The sequence below is a fragment of the Portunus trituberculatus genome, chromosome 42, assembly GCF_017591435.1.
Source record: "Portunus trituberculatus isolate SZX2019 chromosome 42, ASM1759143v1, whole genome shotgun sequence".
NCBI lineage: Eukaryota > Metazoa > Arthropoda > Malacostraca > Decapoda > Portunidae > Portunus > Portunus trituberculatus.
Genome location: NC_059296.1, coordinates 6,530,001 through 6,547,500, shown reverse-complemented (window position 1 = coordinate 6,547,500; position 17,500 = coordinate 6,530,001). Strand labels below are relative to the sequence as shown.

Genomic DNA, 17,500 nt, shown 5'->3' with positions numbered 1-17,500 from the left:
CAAGGCAACCCTACGCAATTTTAATTTTTTAAAACATAACATCCAATGTAATAAATAAATAAATAAATAAACTACAATGAAAGTAAAAGGGGATTAACCACGACCACCACCACCACCACCACAACCACCACAACCACTATCAACTTTCCAAGCTACACCGAACAAACACCGCAACCACCACCACTACCACCACCACCATCACCACCAACAACAACGACGACAACACAACCGCAGGCATGACATAACCAACTCACTTTTCACTCATCTTCGTGCCCTCTACTCTTTGTGCTCTCTTCTTCTTCCTCCTCCTCCTCCTCTTCCTCTTCCCTCCCCCATGCTCCTCCTCCTCCTCCTCCTCCTCTCCTCAAGGTCACCTCAGCATCCGTCACGTGGGCACTAGACAGTAATTATTAGTGGTGGTGTTGTTGTTGTTGTTGTTTTGAATATTTTTCCATTCGATTCCATTCTCTTTTATCATTCCCATTCGTGTGTGTGTGTGTGTGTGTGTGTGTGTGTGTGTGTGTGTGTGTGTGTGTGTGTGTGAGAGAGAGAGAGAGAGAGAGAGAGAGAGAGAGAGAGAGAGAGAGAGAGAGAGAGAGAGAGAGAGAGAGAGAGAGAGAGAGAGAGAGAGAGAGAGAGAGAGAGAGAGAGAGAGAGAAGCGCCAGTAGTATAATCAAGGTGGGCGAGAGGAGTCAATTAAGTTACCTGAGAAAAAAAAAATATCACGAGGGGAAAAATCGGCTAAACAAGATTGAAGAGCGGGCGAGGGTAGGTAGTAGGGGCGGGCGGGCAGGTGAAGGGGAGGATAGGTGTGCACTTACCTGATAAAACCGCCACTCCCCTCACCTCACCTTGCTCACTACACCTGTTGGACACACCTTCCCCCGCCCTCTACCTGTTGCTTCCATAGAGGGAGGGGACGATGGAGGGGTAGAGGGAAGGGTTGGAGGGGAGAAAGAAGAGGGGAGGAAAGGAGGGGAGTGAGTGAGGGTAGTGCAAGTGTGATTGTCTTACTTCCTACTCTACGCTTTCTTTCCTTTACTCTGTCCTATGTTCTCTCCATTTCTCTTTTTTTGTTTTTCTTTTTATTCATGATCTGAAAATATTATGTTTTTGGGAGATTTTTGTGCTAGTGTGTGTGTGTGTGTGTGTGTGTGTGTGTGTGTGTGTGTGTGTGTGTGTGTGTGTGTGTGTGTGTTGCATGCAGGAAATGGACGGTGTTGTATGGGACAGGCCCTGCATGTGACAGCCACACTTATGAATAATTCACCATTGATTTCTTTCGTTGCGTTAATGCTACGACTCTATGGATTTCTCTCCGGTAATTTACACTTAGCAATATATCGATTAATTCCTTCCCAGCTCGTATTAAGGCAAAGCTTGCATCGATCCTCCTCCATTATGGGCCTTTTATATATTACGTAACCAGAAACTTAAGCAACGGACCAAGCGTCGCACGAGAACAGCCAATTTTCTCACGAACGAAACTTAAAAAAGAAAAGAAAACAGGAGATAGTTCTTTAGGAAGTGACTGACTGGTTTTAAGAGCGCAATCTGGGTGATGTGACGCCTGTTCTTTCCGGCAGCTGAGGTCGCGCCGTGAGCCAAGCAGCATGTGCTCGAGAGTAGTAGTAAGAACAGACAGTCACTCAGCCACAAGAGCCAGCATTAAAAGATCACTAAGATATTCCAGCAGCTAAGTTCGGGCTGTTAGTTATTCAACATGTGGCCGAGGGTGGTAAATAAGAGAAAACAGTCACACAGCTACACAGTCACTACAGCCAGCTCAACTAGACCAGTGAGCTTCTACAGGAGAGTGTCATAAAAACAGTACTAAGGTTGAGTCAGTATCAAACATCACACACCGTCATGAGAGTACTCGATCTTTAATATTAACCACTACCAACGTCAGTCATCAACTCATTTCCAATCAGCGCACAACAGCAAAAACAACGAGGGACTGACCACTTGAAGGGGAACTGTCAGAAAAGGCCAAGTGGTTGTGACAATAACAAATCTGGCCGGGAACAGGGATTTGTGCCAGGCTAGTCAACAACGTCCTGTGATTGATGGCTGGCGAGGCGAGATAACAGAAGAGCAGCTTGTCAGAACCTACAGTTTTCACACTAGTTACCAGCAAACTCCCCTACAGTGTGTCGTAATAACATGTGAAATGCGGATAAGCTAACTCTAACTGCGCCATAAACAAAAAAAAAGTGCAGAGAAAAGAGAAAGAAAGCAAAAAAAGTTAAAACGTAAAATAGCCTTTGTTTCCTTACTGTGGAAAGGAGAGTTCTCAGCCATTTGCCTTCGATTCTTCTTGGCGTCTGAAACAATACAGAGAATATTAGAATAATGATTTTCTATTTAATTATCTATCATCTATTATTTTACTGTAGTAGTAGTAGTGGTAATGGTACAACAACAATAACAACAACAACAGCAGTAATATGTCTCCCCCCGAGAATTACTCCTTGCAAGAGGCACGGCGACTTGGAACCGTTTTCCCCTCCACTTCATCGAGGCTAGAAGGAAAACTCGGTGATTGCGTCAGTTGCATCTTTCTTGAGCTCAGATGTATGTCTCTGAGGTGACGCGGGAGGGGAGGGAGGCGAGGGAAGGTTGCTGGGAAGGACACGAGGAACGAGTGAAGAGGTAATTTGATCCACCTTGTAAATGTGTCAAGGTCACCAGCCAAATGTAGTGTTGACGAGGGAGGGGGAGACGCGGAGATTATCGAGGGTGGCAGGGTTGTGGCGGCAGGGAAACAGACCCCCGGGAGCCATGCTTGGAGAAGGATGGCTGAGCGGGGCGCGGCGCTTGTGAAGGGGGGAACGTCGCGGAAGCAACTCTTCGCTCCCTTCCCTTAGTCACGTTCACTCCTTCGAGGACGTTTTTATTTTCACAACGTATGTGACTTCCCTTCGCAAGTCTTGAGACGGCAGGCAGCCATCGCCTGACATACTCGCCCGCACCTGCACCAGACAATCCACGTTGCTGTGCAGGAGGAAACCGTGATGACTGTTTGCAAGCAGATATAAAAGCTTCCGTCATTCTCGAAATACAGCGTTCAAAACATGCACTATATCACAATGATGCACGATTAATCAACGAATGTAACTTTGTTCATGTTCTGGCCCTGCTGCGTTGTGTGACAGTCCTCACCGCCATCACGATCAGCGACACGCACCAAAATCAGAAGCAACAAACCGGCACATTTTTTAGGCTATGAAAGTCAATCATTATTTTGAGCGTGTCACACAATATTATTTTAAAGCGCACAACGCCACAGTTCAAAATCACATGACCTCCGATGCAGCGCGGTATCAAATAAAGTCAATGGAACACGGGAAATTCCATTTTGAAAGAAAATGTACGAACTAAAACATTCAGAGCTTTCGCGCACTTTTTGCGCCGAATGAATGTATTAAACTAATGCATTAAAGGGAATAAGGCGGCAGCAGCAGGCGACAGGCGACGACAGAGGCATTGAGACCATTGTCAGTATTTCAAAACCAGTTCACACCTACTTCTTTTCCACACTACAGCTGCGCCTTATGCTCCGTTTTTCGATAACGGGCGAACTCTCCTGCTTTTCCTCCTTGACATGGTAATCAATGTCCTTAACAGCATATATTCACAGCATCCCGGCATTACCACTCACTACAGACACGTCCTATGGTATGGCTCCGGTAAAGGGCAAACACACTTTTTCTTTCGTAACCTCCTTACCAGCCAATATTTACAGCTTTACGCATTGTCAGGGCATCGTTCGGGACGGTATAGAATAGACAAGGACCTCCATAGAATTTATATGAATAGTTCCATGTCAACATTCTCATACAGTGCAGCGATAACAGGGGACGCTCGCTCGTTAACCGTACCGTTGAGGAATCCACGGCACTGTAACTAGAGGAGATGCGAGAAGACGTGAGGATAGGAGAGAAGAGGAAAGGAGAGGTGAAAAGAGAGTTAAGAACACGCAAGACCAGAGTAAAAGAGAAGTGAAGAAACAACAAGAACAAAGACGAGAAAAATAACAAGCGAAAAGGAAGGGGAGGAAATGTTAGTTTCTACGGTGACAAGAAAAGAGAGAGAGAGAGAGAGAGAGAGAGAGAGAGAGAGAGAGAGAGAGAGAGAGAGAGAGAGAGAGAGAGAGAGAGAGAGAGAGAGAGAGAGAGAGAGAGAGAGAGAGAGAGAGAGAGAGAAAGCATTTGAATTGGGCCTTTTGTTTAAATGTTTTGTTGCCCTTGGCTAGTTTCCTCTTGCATAAAAAAAACACTAGTAGACTTGTTGTCCCTAAAGAAGCTTTTTGCGGAAACAATAATTACGTAGCTAAAAGACACACACTGGTAAAAACATAAGTTTCTTCCCATATACTGAACATGAAGAGGAGGAGGAGGAGGAGGAGGAGGAGGTACTACTCACTCGTGTATCCTTTAGTCACTATCGGCGGCAGATACGAGTGACTGACCTACGAGCTGATATCCTTCGTTAAACCTTGAATGTAACTCTCTGTTGATATGACTCTCAGCAGATTATCGTCTGTACTGTATACTAGGAACACACATACTCTCTCTCTCTCTCTCTCTCTCTCTCTCTCTCTGTCATCCTATACCACTCATTACCTCCCTACCTCCCCGTCCTCCCAAACAGCAGCCCGCCCCCTCCCCCCAGCCGCCTTTTACAATGCCTCGGTAATTGAATGATCTAATAGACGCACAAAAAAATCATCTAAATACTGTGCCTCGTGACATTTCAGATATTCATTAAAATTTCCTTGATTAAATTAACTCTCACTCTCTCCCCCCCTCTCTCTCTCTCTGTAGGACTAGACGATCTTATGTGTGACTTAAACAGGGGAAAAAAAAAAAACTGGTAAAGAAATAAAGACAAGTCCTACCTTTACCAGAAGCAGACTGCGGCATCTCCCTCTGAGACGATGTTAACAGGAGCAGGTCGGTTTTCTGGCTCTGCGGCTCAAAAGCAGAACCAGGAACCGTTTCTCTGTCTGTCTGTCTGTCTGTTTCTGTATCTCTCTTTTTTTTTTTTTTATCTATACAATGTGGGCTTTTCACGGGAATTTATGGGCTAAAGGGGATACTTTTTGGGGTACCTCCTATCTCAAAGCCCACCCGCTAGGAAACCGTTGCCTTGAGTGAGGAAGCCCAACCTACACTCGGACCGTGGACAGGATTCGAACCTGTGCGCTTGGAGACCCCTCGGACCCCAAAGCACGCATGGTTCCACACTTTCTCTCTCTCTCTCTCTCTCTCTCTCTCTCTCTCTCTCTCTATCTCTCTCTCTGGTTCTTTGAGCTTCAGTATGTAAGCATCAATGATTTTATTTGAATATTACGTTCTGTCTTTACGTGTGCATACGTGTGTGGGCATTTCTTTGCTTATTTGTTTGCCTCACAGCCTGCCCCGTGTTGTCCTGTCTCCTCATCTCCTTTTTATTAAGTTTAGCTTCCAGACTCTCCTCGCTCGCACCACCCACACCAGCGAGGCACTGCAAACACCAATACATCTTCCGAAAATGAAAAGGGAATTTGTTTACGGTGTCCAAGTTTGCAGTCTGCCTTGCCCCTTGCTGCAATAAATCACCGGTGTGTGTGTGTGTGTGTGTGTGTGTGTGTGTGTGTGTGTGTGTGTGTGTGTGTGTGTGTGTGTGTGTGTGTGTGTGTGTGTGTTGGTGGATGACGGCGCATGAATGAACTTTTTTTCGCTCTTTTTCTTTTTTCTAAAGAAACTTCTACAAAGTTTCATCAAGCGTGAAGATGTGAAGAAAAGAAACTGACTCATGCGAAAATCTCTCCGTCCTCTCGTCTTTGCCTCCCTTTTTGTTCCTTCTCTGGCCTTGCCACGTGCCTCCCTTTCCTCCCTCTCCCCACAACAATCTTCTCCCCTTTCTGTCCCTTTATCACCTGGTCCACGTGCTTCTATCTAACCTCGCTAGTAAACATCTGCTTGATGCTTTCTTTAACCCGGCATGAAGCAGTACTACTACTACTAGTTGGAGGAGGCAGTAGACGCCTGCCGAAACGATAATTACTCCCAGTGAAGTTCCGGGGGTGCTGTGAACTGATCATTAAAACCAGCTGTGACCTCTCTGTCTCACAACACAAGGGAAGCAGTCACAGCCTGCCCTCTAAAGACAACTCTTTTCCTTCACACAAAACTACATGCATCTATCTACGCAAACATTCTTCGTGCAAAATTTAAAATTGACAAAAGAAAGAAAGAAAAGAAAAAAAAATAAAGATGGCTGCTACACCATCCTTGGAGTCTCCTTCTGGCTATATTTCTATACAACTTGTTTGGGGACCGGCACCTCAGTGTTTTTTTTTTTTTTTTATCAAAATTTCTATTACTCTTGCCTTCCCCCTTACATGAAAAATTTCTACTACTATTACTACTACTACTACTACTACTACTACTACTACTACTACTACCACTACTACTACTACCACTACTACTACTACTACTACTACTACTACTACTACTACTGCTGCTACTGCTGCTACTACTGCTGCTGCTACTACTGCCACTGCTGCTGTTGTGCCACTGCTACTGCTGCCACCACCACTGCTGCTGCTGCTGCTGCTGCTGCTGCTGCTGCTGCTGCTGCTGCTGCTGCTGCTGCTGCCACCACCACCATCACCACTACTACTACTACTATTACTACCACCACTACTACTACAACTACTACTATTACTAATATCGTCACCTCAGCAACACACGTAATAAAGTATGCTACCTAAACTTTTACTAACACCTACTCACATCCACACACCAATTTCGCCTCCGTGCAGCCGCTATACATGTCAGTGATCATCCCACCACTAATAGCTAAATAACACATCTGGAATCGGTACGTAGAAGTGTTTGGAGAGAATCTTAATATCTGTGGAATCCCTGTGGTGAGTTGCGAGTCCTGTACTGGCAACCTATCAATAAGGAAAGAAAGTAAGAGTAATAATAATCTACTTCGTTAACTCGGCAGTATATTAATTACAAGCGTGTACAAACTTCACAAAGATCCTGATAAGACATAAAGAGAGGCTTCAGTAAGAAAAAGTAGTTTACTCAGTTTGAAAATATGTGGAGAATTCTCGCGAAATAGCTCGATACGAAATAAAACACATGAAACATAACATTACGAATAGAAATAATGTAAATATTTCACTGACTCGCATTACTAACGTGCAGAATCCTCGCAAAATATCCTGATACAAAATAAAAACACTATGAATATGACACGAAAAATATAAATTGATTGCATAAGGATTTCACCGATTCACAATAGCAATACTCGCATCGCCTCACCAGACAAGACAAGCCCCGAAGGTACGCGTCATCCCCAAGAGATACTAGGCACTGAAGCGAGCCTCCAATTCCTGCCTCTCTGTAACTTTGCTACGTGTTGCCGCCAGTTCCCGCCAGACAGGAACGTGGTGGTGCGGTCCGGCGGAGAGTGAAACTTGGAGCCGAAATGTCGTGTCTGTTCCGACGTATGTATTAAGCCTCGTTGAATATGTTTAAGAAGGCCATTTGTATACGCGTCCGGAAGCCATATTTCAAAGTTGAATTATTAATATCTAGTGCACAATGGAGGGCGTTTCTAACTCCTCCTTCTATTCCTTCCTCATCCATTCGTATCCATAAACCAGGGACTGAAAAGAGCCGCCATTCACGAAAATGTCCTTATTTATTCTCGTATTTCTCGTTTCGTTTTAGTCAACAATCTCTCTCTCTCTCTCTCTCTCTCTCTCTCTCTCTCTCTCTCTCTCTCTCTCTCTCTCTCTCTCTCTCTCTCTCTCTCTCTCTCTCTCTCTCTCTCTCTCTCTCTCTCTCTCTCTCTCACCTCCCCCACCGTCGCCTGCAATCACCAGCCACTCTACCCCGCGCCGAAAAAGACCCTCATTCAGCCCGCCGCTCTTCCACCAATCAGTAAGTCTTAACGCGGAACACACTGGTGGTGGTGGTGGTGGTGGTGGATGGAAAAATATCTCCGCCACGAAAGTTCGGGTAAAAAAAAAAGTGAAAATATGAAAAAAAGAAAGTGAATAATTTTACAAGAAAATCATTGAAAAAAAAAGAGGATTACGAATTCAAAACAGCTCAGCTATTTTGAAGAGGACACTGATTAGCAAAAAATGAGAGAGAGAGAGAGAGAGAGAGAGAGAGAGAGAGAGAGAGAGAGAGAGAGAGAGAGAGAGAGAGAGAGAGAGAGAGAGAGAGAAGGAAAAAGAAAAATTCTGAGAAACACAAGAAAGGTAGAAAGGCGGTGATTGGTTTCCCTTATGCCTTTAACGGAACTCCTCCTCCTCCTCCTTGTTCTCATCCTCCTTCTCGTTCTCTTCCTCTTCCTCTTCCTCCTCTTCTTCTTCTTCCTCCTTCTCTTCCTCCTCCTCTTCCTCGCCCTCCTCCTCCTCCTCCTCCTCCTCCTCCTCCTCCTCCTCCTCCTCCTCCTCCTCCTCCTCCTCCTCCTCCTCCTCCTCCTCCTCCTCCTCCTCCTCCTCCTCCTAGGGAAAAAGAAGAGCAGTGACCGGACCTGGTTGAAGCCTCGCCACCTGAGACACGCCAGGTCCTTCAGGAAAGAACCCAACACGCTTCTCTTCGTACCTGACTTGCTTCCTTCCTTTTCCTCACACTAGAAGACAAGAACATCCTTCCAACTCACGAGAGAGAGAGAGAGAGAGAGAGAGAGAGAGAGAGAGAGAGAGAGAGAGAGAGAGAGAGAGAGAGAGAGAGAGAGAGAGAGAGAGAGAGAGAGAGAGAGAGAATATTAGTTTTAAATAATCCCGCTTCATTGCTTTCTCTAAGACGAGTAATAAGACTTTTTTTTCCCCCTAGCACTCCATAAATAGCATCTCCTCCTTAGCACCTTCTTTCAATAAATAAACTGACGTGAACATTTTTATTATCTCCCTCCCTTCCCTCGCCCCCCTCCCCCAGCACGACTAACCCTTTGAAATAACATAAAAAGAAAAAAAGAAGAGAGAACCAAGACTTTATAAATTTCCAAGGGAGGGGATGGAAAAGAAAACGTGCAACTTTACTCAACTTAAAACTTCACGGTTGGCGACTTTCATTTGTCATTCAGCGATCCATCTAATATTACCGCAAGGGGGGAGAAGGACAGGAGCGGGGGTGGAAGTGGTGTGGATGGCGGGGAGGGAAGGTAGTGAGGAGAGTAAAACAGGGAGGGTATACAGGGGAAGTGGGGAGGAAGGGGTTGTTGGTCCGTTTCTGCTTGGCTTAACTTAATTAAATCTTCACTAAGGATGATTACCTCGTGTTAGGCCAGAAGAGTGGGTTTAAGGATCTTATTACTGCCAGAGAGAGAGAGAGAGAGAGAGAGAGAGAGAGAGAGAGAGAGAGAGAGAGAGAGAGAGAGAGAGAGAGAGAGAGAGAGAGAGTTATCATGCATGGAATAAAAAGATTATGGTAATGGCAGAGAGAGAGAGAGAGAGAGAGAGAGAGAGAGAGAGAGAGAGAGAGAGAGAGAGAGAGAGAGAGAGAGAGAGAGAGAGAGAGAGAGAGAGAGAGAGAGAGAGAGAGAGAGAGAGAGAGAGAGAGAGAGAGAGAGAGAGTACATGCATAAACCGAGCACGAAAAATCTCATTCTGGACGTCCATGCCTTGTTTTCCAGCCTCTAAATATTCTACGAGCAAGATTTTTCCATGTCCTGTTCACTGTTCTGTCTGTCCCGCGCTGCACCAGAGTTAAGGGGAATGACTCACGTCCGTCGCATACTAGCAGGTCAGGGAGAGAGCAAACAGCAGGAGAGAACACACACACACACACACACACACACACACACACACACACACACACACACACACACACGAAACAACGACGTCATATTTTAACATTTTACTTTTTTCCTTGACATGCTTTTCTTCCGCTGTGACGCATTTGTTCTTGCTTTACAGTCATCTCTAAGCATGATACTTGTTGCAAATTACTTAATCTATTCCTTTTAATATGTTTTTCCCTCTTTTTTTTCTGTTCATATCGATGCTTGATTAGATTTTATTGGTTATAGTACTGTGGATTGTTGTATACATTGCATTAAGAGAAGTAGTGCGTCACTCTTCGCTTGCCTCACGAAAAGACAGCATCTCGGACGAAACAAGACATTTTTAATCTCCACCTTTTATGAATTGACTGTCTTAACGCAGCGCCAGTCTCGTCAGGAGTCAGGAATCAGGAGTGTTCTGGGGTTTGGCGTTACTTCTTAAGACTGTGTGAGAAGTGGATGTGACTTTCCGAGGTATTCATTCCCGATAAAAAAAAAAAAAAAAAAAAAAATTATGAATGTAATACATTTCAAAAAGAGCACTAATAAAAAAAACTATTAATAAGAATAAATTATATCGATTGGCAAAAAGGATGACTATTGAAAAACGTATGAAGAGAAATAAGAAAAATACTGATGGAGAAGAGATAATTGCAGGTCAGAGATGAATAACCCTTTTGAAACAAGTCAGATTATGCTGGAAAGGAAATGAGCTCCATATCTTACTGCAACACCAACCTTGCCATGAGTTAGCAAGTGTTGTGGTGCTGGGCGTTATTCCTTGGCGCAGTGGAGTAGAGTGTGACGCATCCTCCACTCACGATCATTCGAGTCACGCTTTCAATTAATACTGCAATATGTTGGGCCTTGAGAAACGGCCATTACTTTAGCATGAGGCAAATTAAATGTGGCAACACTGCATGGAGGATGAAAAATGAGAAAGATAGGAAAAGAGAAATGGAAGAGTGATAATATAAGAAAAGACTTGAGATGGTGGCTAAGTCTCCTTTAGTCTCATTTCCTCCTCCTTCCCACTACTCCTTTGCTTGTTTCCAGAATCTCTAGCCAATATATTGTGACTGAAATAAACGTTTCTTTAAGCACAAGGGGACACAACCCCCCTCCACACACCGTCCAGTCCACGCCTTGAACTTAAGGGGATTCCAGGAAAATCCACGTTTCTCTCTTGCCCCGTTTCACATTCTTATTTGAATGAATGCTAACTCTTCTGTCCCTTTTCTGTCCTCTCTCTCTCTCTCTCTCTCTCTCTCTCTCTCTCTCTCTCTCTCTCTCTCTCTGGTGTGTGTGTGTGTGTGTGTGTGTGTGTGTGTGTGTGTGTGTGTGTGTGTGTGTGTGTGTGTGTGTGTGTGTGTGTGTGTGTAATTCATCTCGGTCGCTTGCTGGTCACCCAGCCAGTCTTCCCCATTACGGAGCGAGCTCAGAGCTCATAGACCGATCTTCGGGTAGGACTGAGACCACAACACACTCCACACACCAGGAAAGCGAGGCCACAACCCCTCGAGTTACATCCCGTACCTATTTACTGCTAGGTGAACAGGGACCACACATTAAGAGGCTTGCCCATTTGCCTCGCCGCCTCCGGGATTCGAACCCGGACCCTCTCGAGTGTGAGTCGAGCGTGCTAACCACTACACTACGCGGTGTGTGTGTGTGTGTGTGTGTGTGTGTGTGTGTGTGTGTGTGTGTGTGTGTGTGTGTGTGTGTGTGTGCGCGCGGTACCTAGCGAAGGAGCCAGACCACCGCCAATACCAACTCGCCTTGGGGGAGAGAGACAAATAAAAAGAAAAATAAATACAGACTAAAAACAATTTCCTCAAGATGAGCCTCACAAAACTTATCTCCTTGGAAACTGAAGGAGGCGTTGAAGGACCGGCAGAGCGACGGGCTTTTGTCAGAAGAAAACTCCATTAGCGGTGGAGTGAGTGGCAGCAGCAGGCGGTGTAGCCCCAAAGGTCCTCACAGTGTCTGGACCACCGCGTGAATACCTCGTGGAATCAAGAAAACACTGTTTTCGAATGCACATTTTATACTTTTAGACTTCAAAGACACGAGTTTCCTATGCGTTAAGTAGGAAGTGGTGCACGGGAATGAGAGCCTTAGCAGCGTCCTCGCCAAGCCTCACCAAGCCCGCCGTCACGTACCGGCCCCGCCAGCCCCCTCCCTCCAGCTACCCACCCACCTGCCAGATAACACGACGAACCACTTAACGTGTATTACCGAGAAGCATCTTCTCTGGTAACTGACGGATAAACGCCCTCTTACACACACACACACACACACACACACACACACACACACACACACACACACACACACACACACACACACACAAAGACATTCATTACGAACTCTACTCACTTTCAAACTACTAAAACCCATTTCTCATTGTACATTTAATTAATTCACAACGACCTATTATAACATTAAGTGCACGACCTAATATAGAGCGTCTACTGCTTCCTGCCCCTCTTCTCCACTTCCATTCCTACACAGAAGAGCGGAATCCTCTCCTTAGGAAATCGACACAAATTCCCGAGAGGAGGCAGACGTCGCGGCGTGAGTGGCACCCCAATTATAAGTTGTACTCCGAAAATAGTTTCCATTCGATCGAGAGTTGTCACGTGCTGGAGCGACAAGAGGAAATGCCACAGAGAGAGAGAGAGAGAGAGAGAGAGAGAGAGAGAGAGAGAGAGAGAGAGAGAGAGAGAGAGAGAGAGAGAGAGAGAGAGACCTGGTGACCTACAGACCTAGTGTTACAAGTAAGCGGGAGAAGGAGGAGCGTGGAAGAGCGGTGATTGAAGATGACAAAGCGGAAAAGTAACGAAAGCAACAAAGACGACATGAGGAAAGAAAAAAAGAAAAAAAGGAAGAAAAAAGGAAAAAAAAAAGAAAAAGTAGAACATTGACAAGGTGACGGGAGATAAGTACAGAGAAGTGACATGAAGGAGGAAGAAGAGAAGAAGGAAGACAAGGAGGAAGGTGGTGATAATGAATGCTTTTGGGAGGAGGAGAAACCGTGACGAAGAAAGTATAGCACAAGTGAAACAAAACAAAGTCACCAACAACACACATGGAAATTTTGAGTACAGGTGTTCCTCAGGTGTATTGGCTGAGCGAAGGAGATTATAGGAGACTGATAGGACGGAGAGACAAGGAAAGGAGACAGGAAACAAGAGGATACAAAAACAAGGGAGGAAGGAGAGACAGAGAGAGACAGGAAACAAGAGGAGACAATGGAAGAAGGAGTGACAGAGAGAGACAGATAGGACGAAGAGACAAGGAAAAGAGACAGAAAACAAGGGAAGGAGAAGAGAGAGAGAGAGAGAGAGAGAGAGAGAGAGAGAGAGAGAGAGAGAGAGAGAGAGAGAGAGAGAGAGAGAGAGAGAGAGAGAGAGAGAGATAGGACGAAGCAACAAGGAAAAGAGACAACACAAAGAATGGAGACAAGAAAGGGAGTCAAGACAATTAAGAAGAAGAGACACAGAGACAGATAGAATGAAGACAATTAAAAGAGACAGGAGAAGACAAGGAGACAAAAGAAGGAGGCAAAATTATGAAAGGAGAGACAGAGAGACAGACAGATGAAGGGCACGGCACACATCACAACAAAGCCCTATCACTTGAGGGGGCCACGGAACCAACCCAAACTGTCATATTGCTCTGAATGGTTCTGATGCACGGGAGAGAGGCAGGAGGAGACAGGGAGGGTGCACGGAAGAGACACCAACCCCCACTTACTCTCCCTCTCTTTCTCCAAGCTCTCTGAATGTCATCAATTATATTACTTGGTGCAACTGATGGGTCGTGTCACGTGATCGTTTATGTACGGGGCCGCGGAGAGTTGGCTGATGGGTGAGCGCCGTGGCCTCGTTTCCTTGCCATTAGTGCAGTCTGCCTCGGGGACTCATCTCGCCAGACCCCGCACACAATACAGGAATAGACAACCGCTGAATTTTTTTCCAGATTTGATCCGCGTTTCTCAGAGTTCGCCAGGTAAATGCTCGAGGGAAAGGAATGAGAGAGAGAGAGAGAGAGAGAGAGAGAGAGAGAGAGAGAGAGAGAGAGAGAGAGAGAGAGAGAGAGAGAGAGAGAGAGAGAGAGAGAGAGAGAGAGAGAGAGAGAGAGAGAGAGAGAGAGAGAGAGAGAGAGAGAGAGAGAGAGAGAGAGAGAGAGAGAGAGAGAGAGAGAGAATTGAAGGTTAATTGTTTGGGTGGAGTCCTTGTGTTTGGGATGACGATGGCTAGACTTTTTCTTTTTTCGTTTCTGAGTGTGTGTGTGTGTGTGTGTGTGTGTGTGTGTGTGTGTGTGTGTGTGTGTGTGTGTGTGTGTGTGTGTGTGTGTGTGTGTGTGTGTGTGTGTGTGTGTGTGTGTGTGTGTGTTTAGAATTGAAAAGACCTGAAACCTTCTAATATATCTCCCTGGGTGTCAGTTCGCCTCTTCACCGTTAGACGTCTTGATTTTAACAACGCCCGAATCTATTCTCAAAATATCCGTCACCTCCGTAACAACTCGACTAATTCCTGCACGATATAAAGAAAGCCATCACTTCGCTGTCACTGCTGCTCAACACGACAACTTGAAAATCTTGTTGCCGAGTCTTGTTAGTAGCGTCCAGTGCAATGAGGGCAGAGACTGACGCCGCTCAGAGTGCTTATCAATGACCATAATGATTAAAAACTCAATGATGATTAGCTGTAGAAGAAGTGGACATTTACCATAAACTTACTATTATATTGACGATACTATAAGGTAAATATAGCCATGAGAGAAAAAGAAAAAAACTATCTAACGGACACAAACTGGCCTGAGACTCGCCAAGTAATGGTTATAATTACCCTGAATCGATGTTAACTCCAAAACGTAATAATAATAGCATAAGATTCCTATAAATCAATATTCACTGTCCCCTTGCATTTAACTCCCAACATTGACATGTAATAGCAGGATTAGCCCCATAAAAAAGCCATCGAAGCCCCGCGCCTCACTAAGTGCTCCCTGGACGGCTGCACTGAGACGCCGCTCCCCCTGGGCAGAGACGTATAGGCATTGCTCATCACTTGCCTCACTTCAATTTCCAGGACAGTCATCACGACGGCTGTGGAGAAAAGCCTTCATGTTCAATCCGAGCTGTGAGTGAGTTTTGTTTTCTTGCGGATTTGTATAACCAAAACACAAAGCCGATCTTCCTCCCTCGCATCTCCCGCTGCCTAGACCATCAAGATTCTTAAAGGATGATTGAAACACTGAATTCTTGCACTAAAAAAGCCTCGTTCTGTCGTCTTGGTATTTATTCCCAGCGTCATCACACTGTATGACTCATTCCCATCACCAACTCCTCCAAATGAAGTCTTGCTCATTACTTACTTACTCTCAACGTTCTCTTCAACATCCACCACAAAGCATAACGAAAAACAAGCAAATCATTCATCTCATGCACTCCCAATCACTCTCACTAAGAGCTTAACTTCCACCACCACCACCACCCTGCATCTTACCTCGCTTTACACTACACTACCCAAGGACTGAATATCATCTAACACCTGCGTGCCGGTGTCCCCTCGTCCCCTTCCTCTCCTCCTGGATATACAATCCCCCGAAGCGGCTGTGTGACTGTGGCTGTATATCACTAGCCACCATCAATTGCCGGTAATCTTTTGTGTGACCAGTGCTGACAGGAACTAGAGTTATGCGCCATGAAGTGATGAGGAGGAAACTCTAGCTGGAGGATTACGCCGGATGAAGCGAGAGGAGGACAGAGGGACAGTCGAGAGTAAGGGAGACGTTTGGGAAGAGATATAAGGGCGGAGAGCTATTAGAAACTCGAGCGAGGAGGAGGAGAAAGAGAAGGAAAAGGAAAAGGAGGAGGAAGGGGAGAGAAGACGGAAGGGAAAGGAAACAGTAACATGGGAGAAGAGAAAGAGAAAGAAACGCACTATGAAGACTCCTCAATTCTGCATCCTGCGTGATTCTAAAGAGCGAGGAGGAGGAGGAGGAGAAGAAAAAGGAAAAGGAGGAGGAAGAAGAGAGAAGACATGGAAGGGAAAGGAAGCAGCAACATGGAAGAGGAGAAAGAGAAGGAGACGCACCATGAAGACTCCTCGGTTCTGCGTCCCGTGTAATTCAAAAGAATGTCAGTTTTGGTTTCTTGCAATTCTGCATAACCAAAGAACAAAAACCACCTCCCCCTTCCTCCCTAGGTATCTTCCGCAGTCCGAAGAGAAAGAGGACGGATAGAAGAAGAGAGAAAAGAGGGAGAAGAGGGATGCAGGGGCGTGGGAACTGCAGGGAACACACGGGGGCGATGTATGTTGCTACTGACCTGCAATTAGCAAGAGAATAGTTGCTGTCCTGCAAAATGTTAGTGAATTCAATCAGAGAGAGAGAGAGAGAGAGAGAGAGAGAGAGAGAGAGAGAGAGAGAGAGAGAGAGAGAGAGAGAGAGAGAGAGAGAGAGAGAGAGAGAGAGAGAGAGAGAGAGAGAGAGAGAGAGAGAGAGAGAGAGAGAGAGAGAGAGAGAGAGAGAGAGAGAAACACTTAGGGTTCAGGGAAGGCTAGACGGTCACCAAGGCAGACATCCGTTTAGTGAAACAGACACACAAATAAGTCATAGGACGAGCAGCCAGCCAGCCAGCCAGTGCCACGGAGGGCAGGAGGGTGGGAGGGCGGACTGGAGGGCGGGAGGGCAATGGAGAGAGGCAGGGAGGGAAGGGTCACGTACACACAGACACACATTGAAGGCACCGGCCGCGGGCTAGGAAGCGTCACTTGACGGTAATTAGTTGGAGTGAGTTGACCGGGACGCACGCACCCGCATCCAACCCCACGCACACGCACACGTGCACACACATATGCATACACACACACAAACCACACACGGGCGCACGCAAAATACGCACATACACAGATCATGTGCTCGTATACACACGGACGGGAGGAAACGGAAGAAGGGTAGAAGAGGAAGAAGAAGAAGAAGAAGAAGAAGAAGAGAGAGAGAGAGAGAGAGAGAGAGAGAGAGAGAGAGAGAGAGAGAGAGAGAGAGAGAGAGAGAGAGAGAGAGAGAGAGAGAGAGAGAGAGAGAGAGAGAGAGAGAGAGAGAGAGAGAGAGAGAGAGAGAGAGAGAGAGAGAGAGAGAGAGAGAGAGAGTGTGTGTGTGTGTGTACGTGCGTGTGAATGTATGTGTAAGGAGTCTTTACACATGGCGCCCTTCAGTCCCGCCAACTGCTGCATTTTGACTCCCATAATGCAGCTTAAACAGCCAACAAAGATCAAGTGCAACACAGGCGCGGCGGCGGGACAGCTCGCTACGTGCATACACCCTCCTCGCTCCTCGCACGTCCCGACACCTGGCCCCTCACAGCTGACTCACGTTGCCTTTCTTGTTTTTCTTTTCTCCCTCCCTCTCAATGTTTCCTTTTTGTGACTATATGTTTATGCGCTGGGTGTTTGTGTGTTTGCTCTCTCTCTCTCTCTCTCTCTCTCTCTCTCTCTCTCTCTCTCTCTCTCTCTCTCTGTGTGTGTGTGTGTGTGTGTGTGTGTGTGTGTGTGTGTGTGTGTGTGTGTGTGTGTGTGTGTGTACGCACGCACGCACGGGGAAACAGATAAAGGAAGGCACAACAAGACAAAGGGAGCGAAACAAACACTAACAGACAAGCAGATGCACACAAAGACAGGC

The 17,500-nt window shown here is 46.0% G+C and overlaps 1 protein-coding gene across 1 annotated transcript in view; it reads left to right on the top strand.

Moving 5' to 3' along the window:
- The window catches only part of LOC123517773 (soluble guanylate cyclase 88E-like), a 172,869-nt gene that overhangs the window by 706 nt on the left and 154,663 nt on the right, over positions 1-17,500 (top strand). The gene's annotated exons all lie outside the window — the stretch shown is intronic.